Here is a 7,954-nt window from a genome sequence, read left to right as displayed (position 1 = left end):
ACGGTAAAGTGTCCGGTGGAAACTCTCCGTGGGAGCGTTTGGTTCCGCCTGCTTTCAAAACTTCTCTAAAATCACGGGAAAAAAGCTAAATAAAAGTTGTAGTTGCTCCAGCGGTGATTTAAAAAGGCGATAAAACAGGCGCCATGTTTAAAGATAAGTAATGTCACCGGACCAGCGGAGCTCCGTGTCGGACTACAGCGGGACCGTCGCCGCCTCTCGCTCCGGTTCTCCCGCCCATGGCGACGACAAAAAACACCTCCCCGGTTGAGCTTCACATCCTGCGGACCGAACTTCCCACAGAAAGGCGTTGAAATGAAGCCGTTTGCCAAAGTTAAATGTCCTCTCCTCTTCTCTTCTCTTCTCTTCTCCTCTTCCTCCTCTCCTTCCCTCTTCTCCGCGGGAGCGCGCTTCCCGGGCAACGGCACTGATTTGCCGTCGGGAGCGCGCTGCGGGTCAAAGGTGACGTCAGGGGGTGAAAAAAATAAATAAAAATAACGGTCGGTTTATTTTTAAATCCAATCTCCATGGAAACCGTTTTATAATACTAATATAACTCCACTTAAAATGACTTACAATGCACCAAAAGTGCTGTTTTAATGCTTTATATTAATATAGAGTTGGTTTTATTTGTTAAATAAACTGTAGTTTAGATCCTGTTTCGCCTATTTTCGCATTTTACCTTAATTTGAAGAGTAAAAAGTAGAATTAAGTAGTAAAATTAAAAGTTTAATTTATAATAACATTTCTCAGCTCAGTACATTCAAATGCTTCACTCCATTACTCTCTGGTGTGACCACTAGCTTATTGTGGCTAATGCTAGCTAGCTTTATTTTAGCAACTTTAGCCACTGCACTGTATATTTTTCCAAGTAGAAAAAGCTCGATCCTCTTCTCATCTTCTTTAAAATTAAAAGTTTAATTCATAATAAATAAAACACAACATTTCTCAGCTATCAGTTTCACTCCAACACTCTCTGGTGTGACCACTAGCTTATTGTGGCTAATGCTAGCTAGCTTTAGTTAGCAACTTAATGCAGAAGCAATAGTCATTTTTTAATCAATTAAATTGTTTTTAAGTCAGTATTTAGTGCTGGTTTCTGTAGTACTAAGTTGTGTAATAAGCGGGATGATGTCTCTTACTTACAGAGTAGTTCAGAGCAACATACTTTCTCATTTTACTCGAATTTAAAGCCACACCATGTCATTTTTAAAGTAGAAAAAAACTTACTTGTCCTTTTTAAAAAGAGAAGTTGGATTCATAATGAATAAAACACAACATTTCTTACACTTAAACGCTTCACTGCTTCCCGGGCAACGGCACTGATTTGCCGTCGGGAGCGCGCTGCGGGTCAAAGGTGACGTCAGGGTGAAAAAAATTAATAAAAATAACGGTCGGTTTATTTTTAAATCCAATCTCCATGGAAACCGCTTTATAATACTAATATAACTCGACTTAAAATGACTTACAATGCACCAAAAGTGCTGTTTTAATGCTAATATAGAGTTGGTTTTATTTGTTAAATAAACTGTAGTTTCACTACTTCACCCAGTCTGATGTGGGGACTAGCTTATTTTGGCTAATGCTAGCTGGCTTTATTAAGCAAATCAAAAAAATTTGTTTTTAAGTCAGTTTTTTGTGTCAACCTGTTGATTTCTTGAGTATGAAGCGGGATAATGTCCCTTATCTATAGTGTAGATCAGAGCAGCTAACTATATTTCCTCTTTGTACTTGAATTTAAAGCCACACCACGTCATTTTTAAAGAAGAAAAAGCAAAATTTTCTTTAAAATGTTGAATTCATAGGAAATAAAACGGACCATTTCTCAACTCAACACATTCAAAGGTTTCACTGCACGACAGTAGCTTATTTTAGCTAATGTTAGCTAGCTTTACTTTAAAAATATGTTTAACCTGAGCTACATTTAAAAAGCTTTATCTCAAAACCACTGCATTAACTAAATTACATGCAAATATTGTACCTTTTAAGTGGACACAAAACACTGTTAGCTAAAAAATGCTGCATGTTTAACTTCTATAAATGAGATTAATCAATAGCACATAAAGTAGTTAAAACAGCTAAAACATTAGGATTAGGTTTGCATGTTAACGTGTCAATAATAATAATCCAAAAATATAATATTTACACAAAAATTTTGCAAAGTTTTTTACTTATTTGTGAGTAAACTGACTTCCAATTCAGTAAAAGTGAATACTTCACATCAGAGGATATATTTTTGTTCTTCTATGAGTTGGAAGTCATGTTTTTGTTTCTAATCAGGTTAATTATTCTGCAGTTTCACAGTTAATTTTATGCCTTAATGAGGACACGTCACTGTCACAACAGCTATACGACGATATAAGAGTGTGTTTGCTCACACCTGAGTCCTGAAGCTCACTAACACAAAGTTACACTGTCATCTAGTGGATGCTGGAGACCATCACAATAATAAAAACTACAAAGAGAAAAGACTACAATAAAAAGATTAAAATGTGCATTTAAAATACAGTTTATAAAATTAATATTCGTGACTATTTTTCTCATATTTTCCCCATTTTTAAAAAAAAATTCTGACTCAAATTGAACAAAAAAAAACCCATTTTTGTAGTTAAAACACATAAAACACATTAATTTGGAGCTCAGAGGACGGAGCAGACGCCATGTGATCAGATCACCTTTAATATGGTCGGCATGAAAAGATCGACTCAAACACGCTTACACTGACGGAGGCAAAAATATTGGGGACAAATCCACAAGATATGATAAGTTGTAAAGTTACAAAACAAAACATCATAACAAGAGGTTACATGTGTGTTTATGCGGTGCAGAAAATGTACAAAAAATGATAGGTGTGAATCAGGTTAAAATACACAATATATGACAATACGTGTTTTGAAAAAAAAAAGAGACAAATATATATATTTATATACAGGTACACAAAGATACTGCGATTTGGAGCCATGGCTTCCTGGGGTTTGAAAAATAAAAGTACAAAGGCTTTTTTTTTTTTTTTTAAATCTAGAAGCAAGCAACAAGACGTATTTAAATTTCTATGTTAAATTTCTTTGAAAGCACTTCGGATTTCACAGAAAAGAGAAGAAAGCGCTTCATTTGTACTGAGTCTATAAAACGGATCTGATCCATCTGATTTTTGGTGAAACTCTTTTTTGGGTGATTTGATTATAATTAGTTTCAGCTTTGGCTCAAATTTCACAGATTCTCAACTGCAAAACTTGTATTTACTGCCCAAATGTTTAATATTTATTTAGTAATAAAGTCCATTTGGTAAATAAACTACAATCTTTAAAGGGAATTCTTTCTTTTAATATTTCAAGCTGACTTTTTGAGCCTGAAATTCAAGAGTTTAAGTAAAAATTGAGCCAAAGCAGCTGTAAAAAAAACACTGTAACTCAACCTGAATCCTTTATTTCTACTGCAGTTAGTGGTTTACTGCATTACCCAGAATGCCTTTCAACAGCTCTAAGAGAAGGGGACGGCGCTTGATATGATAAATGTTTTTTACGTCTATTAAGACGGAAAACTCAGATATTTCTGACAGCTCTGACAGATATAAAGCAAGTTAAGGTGATTTTTTCAGTAAGACTAAAGGGCTATAAAGTGTTCCTTTATGAGTTTAAGACAAATATTTTAATATCTGGGCTTGAATAAACTATTAAAAAGCTAATTGGATTATCTTAAAAACGCACAGACACAAAGCTGACTGATGACTTTTACAAGTATAGAAGATTACTCTCATTATTGATTATTGTGCTGGTTATTTTTCAAATGTATTGATTAATCGTTGGTCTCAAAACCTCTTGTTTTGTTTGACCTTCAGTCCAAAAACTCAAATATATTCAGTTTATAGTTAGAAGACAAAGAAAAGCAGCATCTAGGGAATCATTTTCAATATTTGTTATTAAAAAATGACAAAATATTCTTCAAATAGCTGCTGATTGTCTCTCTTAGACTGTTTTTGCTTAATAAAAATGGAGATTTTATTGTTTTAAATGACTCAGACGTCCATGTTTGTTCAAAAAATAAACTCCCACGTGACATGAATGCAGCAGAATTCTAGTTTTTAACATCAAAGTGTTTTTTTTTTCACATTTTCAATCATTCTGCTTTATTTCCTGCTGTTTTTATGAGCAAAAAATAATTTTCTGTGTTTCCGTTTCTGGTGGGAAACCATTAAAAGTTGAATTTTCCAACATCCGATCTGTTTTGTTGTCGTGTCCCTTTGATATCCTCAAGCATAAAACATCACAGACGACTTCACTGACATGGTTTTTGGTATTTAGGTCAAATATTCAAGTTTGCTGTCGCCGCTCTTGACTTTCACAGCTTCTAAAATCTGCTGAAAACTACCTATTTTATTAGAATAAAAGTACATAAGTGCTGATAAGTAGTGACACGTAAACCTGCTTGGACAAAAATCAGACTTCATGGCTCAGTACTGATGAAGCGACGCACGTTTTTCTTGCAGTTTCTCGCGGCGTTTCTTTTCAATCTAAGTGCTGAATCATGTTTTTAAGATCAACAAAGGATCACAAAGAGGTCAATTAAAAGGCACTAGAAGTTTCCACTTGCAAAGTGTTTTTTTTTTCCATTTATTTTCCTCATTTAAAATATACAATAGCTGCCTTTAACCGTTTTACTTCTGAGTTTCGCTGCCGGACGATCGCCGATCCTCCCTGTCCGAGCAACGAACGTCGATAAATTAACCACAAGGACAGAAACAGGAAAGAGGAAGAGGACGGAAATTTGTTGTGGAAAATATGAATAAAGGCAATCAGGGTCTCAAGGAGGGACCGATTAACATCCTGGTGTTCCTGGAGAAACACCTTAGACTCTCAGTCTGGGTACATTTTAAAAGAAGTTCTTGTTTTACAAATGAAAAATATTATTAATTCAACTTGAATTCTATTCAGATAAGCTACAAAATGAGTTTATGATCTAATATGTATAAAATCTAGAGGATCCAGTTGGTTAATTTGTGCAAATCTTGTCATCAGACACCTGCTTGAATGATTAAATCTGGTATTTCTAAACTTGGGGCCTGTTTTTTTTTGTTTTTTTACATATTTTGGATTTGAAACGACTGGTAGATAAAAAAAAAGTGTTGGAACTGGTCCAGTAGATCAATAAAAGTGCTTGTTTGATCCACTGACAGGCTCAGATTGTTATTCTAAGTGTGTGACAGCATCATGGAAAGGATCCGGATGTCGCTCTATTCACAAACACCAGACTCCAGTCACAAAAACAGTGATTTTACCTCACAGAATACTGGAGTTGTTAGTCCACTGCTGCATTGATCGGTTAGCTTGTTTGTGTTCTTGTGTGCCTTTGGGGTTTTAAAGCATTATAATGGATCCAAACTGATGTGTTTAAACACTAAAGTCACAACAAGTAGACCAGCAACTCCTGTATTCAGAGAAGTAAAATCCCTGTTTTTGTGAATGGAGTCTGGTGTGTTTACAGAGAGCGACATTTGTGGTTAAACCAAAAGGATCTTCCAGGTCTCTCTCTGTAGGGATCCTTTCCATGATGCTGTCACACACTTAGAATAACACTTTGAGCCTGTCAGTGGATCAAACAAGCTCTTTTAGTGGACCAGTTCCAACACTTTTTGTACCCAACAGTTATTTAGACTATAAAATATGTAAAAACATGCCCCAGATTTAAAAATACTGGCGTTCTCCTTTAAGGAATCTCCTTTTTGTAATGAAGCTGTTATTGTCCTGTCAGACTTGTGTGAATTATTTTCTCTTCACTATGCTTTGGCAAACACTTTAAAGGAATAGTGCAAAAAAAAAAAAATCTCAATAATTGGCTTGGTAACATTAAGGCAAAGGGTAACTTTGGTTTCGGTGTGTGTATCAAATCTAATTTTCCACGACACCTTTTCGCTAATATTCCTGCTGTGTAAAACATCAACAGACTGTCCCTTTAAAGCTTCAGACAGCTCTGTCAGTTTAAGGCACCGTCTGTATTTATCAGGAAAACACAGAAAAGAAAAACAAAACTGGCTCAACGACAAAAGCTTTAAAATATATAAAAGAGGCACTTGCGAGCAGCTGTTTTCACTGAATCATCTCGTGTTTAAACCGTAGAAATCGCCTGTTAGTGGGATGATGCTGTGACGTTGTTGTGCGTTTATTTTCATACCCTGTCAGCAAAGCAAATCTCCCTCAGCGGGACAGTGAAGAGTTGAAATGAACTTAAATGAAGACGCATTTTCTAGAGGACAAAAACAAGACGAAGTAACTTTATCCTTCTGAGCGCTCAAAACAGACGACAGATTTTTTAAGGAGCTGCTTGTGGCGTGTTTGTGCGTCAGAGACAGCAGAGGATGAACTTTCTTTACTTTCCATCAGGTTAAAGTGTCCCGTCCGCTCTGTGGGAGCTGAAGCAGGAGCTCGTTTACCAAACCACCCGTTACATCCCCATCCTGGAAGTCTTTTCTCCTGGAGACTCTAACTTCTCCATGACTTTCCATGATTGACTGGAAAGTGTTGGCTTGCAAAGAACTAAATCAGCGGTGTAAAATGATCTTAAAATAACAACAATGTCATTAAAGCAATTACTTCTTGGACAATATATGGTCCAATAATGTGATAGTACGACCGCCTGCGACTAAAAATTAAAAATTTAATTAAATTCCCTGCCTGGAATAGACTTAATTAATTCCATGACTTGTGGGATAAAACTAATTTTCACTTTTTTAAGCGATTACGGAGGAGAAATCAGTCCAGGAGATCCTGAACTCCATTAAAACACAAGTTATACGCTGTAAACACATGTTATAAGGATGTGTTTTTCTTCTTTTCCGATGATTAATAGCATAATAATAAGTAATAATGACAGTTTGTTGAGCTCAGAGAAAAGACTTGCAGGATGAGGACTGAGGAGTTCATGAAATCAGATTTAAAAAACATCCTTTGTGGCTTCCACTTGTCTAAATATCCCCACTTTTATCGCCAGAAGACGACTAATTTGGAGAGCTTAAAAAGGCGGATACTTATCTGATGCAAAGGGGAAACAGGCGGGCGGTAATGAAAAATCCAGACTTGCTTGTGTCAGTCCCCTCGCTTGCTTCCCTAACTCCTCTTCCTCGACTTGAACTCTTAAAAGCTCCCATCGCTGGAAAGAAAAACAAGAAAGAAGAAGGAGAGGCTTCCTGCTTCGTCTCCTCGTTCTTCTCAGGCACGTTTCCGTTCTTCAGTCTTTACTCCACGCTCACGTTTAGAGACACAAGTCTTTTTTTTTTGCTTCTTTTAAACTGTTGTTTCAGTCCCGGTTTGGATCCTCTGCCGTCCCAGAAGTCTCAGCGGCTGATTCCTGTTGGTTCTCTGAGTAGTATGCGTTCCCATTGGGCAGCGAGAAGAAGGGGAAACCTCCGATCCCGCCGACTGGACGGCTGCTGACCTGAGAAACGAGGACAGACGACAAGTTTAACCTCAGACTGGACTGTTGTGGAGTTTATCTGATGGCTTTAGTTTCAGATTCAGAATATTAATACAAAAAGTACGAAAAGGATCAATTATTATATTAATTATCTGTCAGTAGATAACGTTCATTTGAGTGGATCCCCAATAAGAGTATCTGGTTATCAGCTTGAAACTCCTGCATGCTGGTGAATTCAGTTCACTTTCATGCAGATGTTAGCCGTTAGCTCTGTTAGCTGTTAGCTCCATTAGCTATAACCTCTAAAAGCAATTAGCTCTTTCAGCTCTTAGATCCATAATTCAACCCTGTTAGCTGTTAGCTCCATTAGCTGTGACTTCTGTTAACTGTTGTCTCCATTAAATTTTAGCTCTATTAGCTGTGAGCTCTTAGCTTCGTTATCTGTTAGCGCTGCTAGCTATCAGACTTCTTAGCTGTTAGCTCCATTAGCTGTGACTTCTGTTAACTGTTGTCTCCATTAAATTTTAGCTGTGAGCTCTTAGCTTCGTTA

The 7,954-nt window shown here is 36.6% G+C and overlaps 1 protein-coding gene and 1 long non-coding RNA gene across 2 annotated transcripts in view; both read right to left on the bottom strand.

Annotated features, from left to right (window-relative positions):
- Window positions 1–2,628: 2,628 nt before the first annotated feature.
- On the bottom strand, window positions 2,629–6,217 carry LOC139223660 (uncharacterized). Its single transcript, XR_011586019.1, has 2 exons — window positions 3,602–6,217; window positions 2,629–3,522 (listed from the first exon to the last, which is right to left on the bottom strand). It is a non-coding gene; the product is annotated as an uncharacterized lncRNA (long non-coding RNA).
- Window positions 6,218–7,297: 1,080 nt separating this feature from the next.
- Window positions 7,298–7,954, bottom strand: part of LOC139223545 (aryl hydrocarbon receptor-like) — a 59,862-nt gene continuing 59,205 nt past the window's right edge. Inside the window, exon 11 of the mRNA XM_070855481.1 lies at window positions 7,298–7,425. The gene's annotated coding sequence lies outside the window, so the exon portion shown is untranslated. The remainder of the gene's footprint in view (window positions 7,426–7,954) is intronic.

The sequence above is a fragment of the Pempheris klunzingeri genome, chromosome 24, assembly GCF_042242105.1.
Source record: "Pempheris klunzingeri isolate RE-2024b chromosome 24, fPemKlu1.hap1, whole genome shotgun sequence".
NCBI classification, from domain to species: Eukaryota; Metazoa; Chordata; class Actinopteri; order Acropomatiformes; family Pempheridae; genus Pempheris; species Pempheris klunzingeri.
The sequence above is the reverse complement of the archived record's forward strand: the minus strand, read 5'-3'. Positions and strand labels throughout refer to the sequence as shown.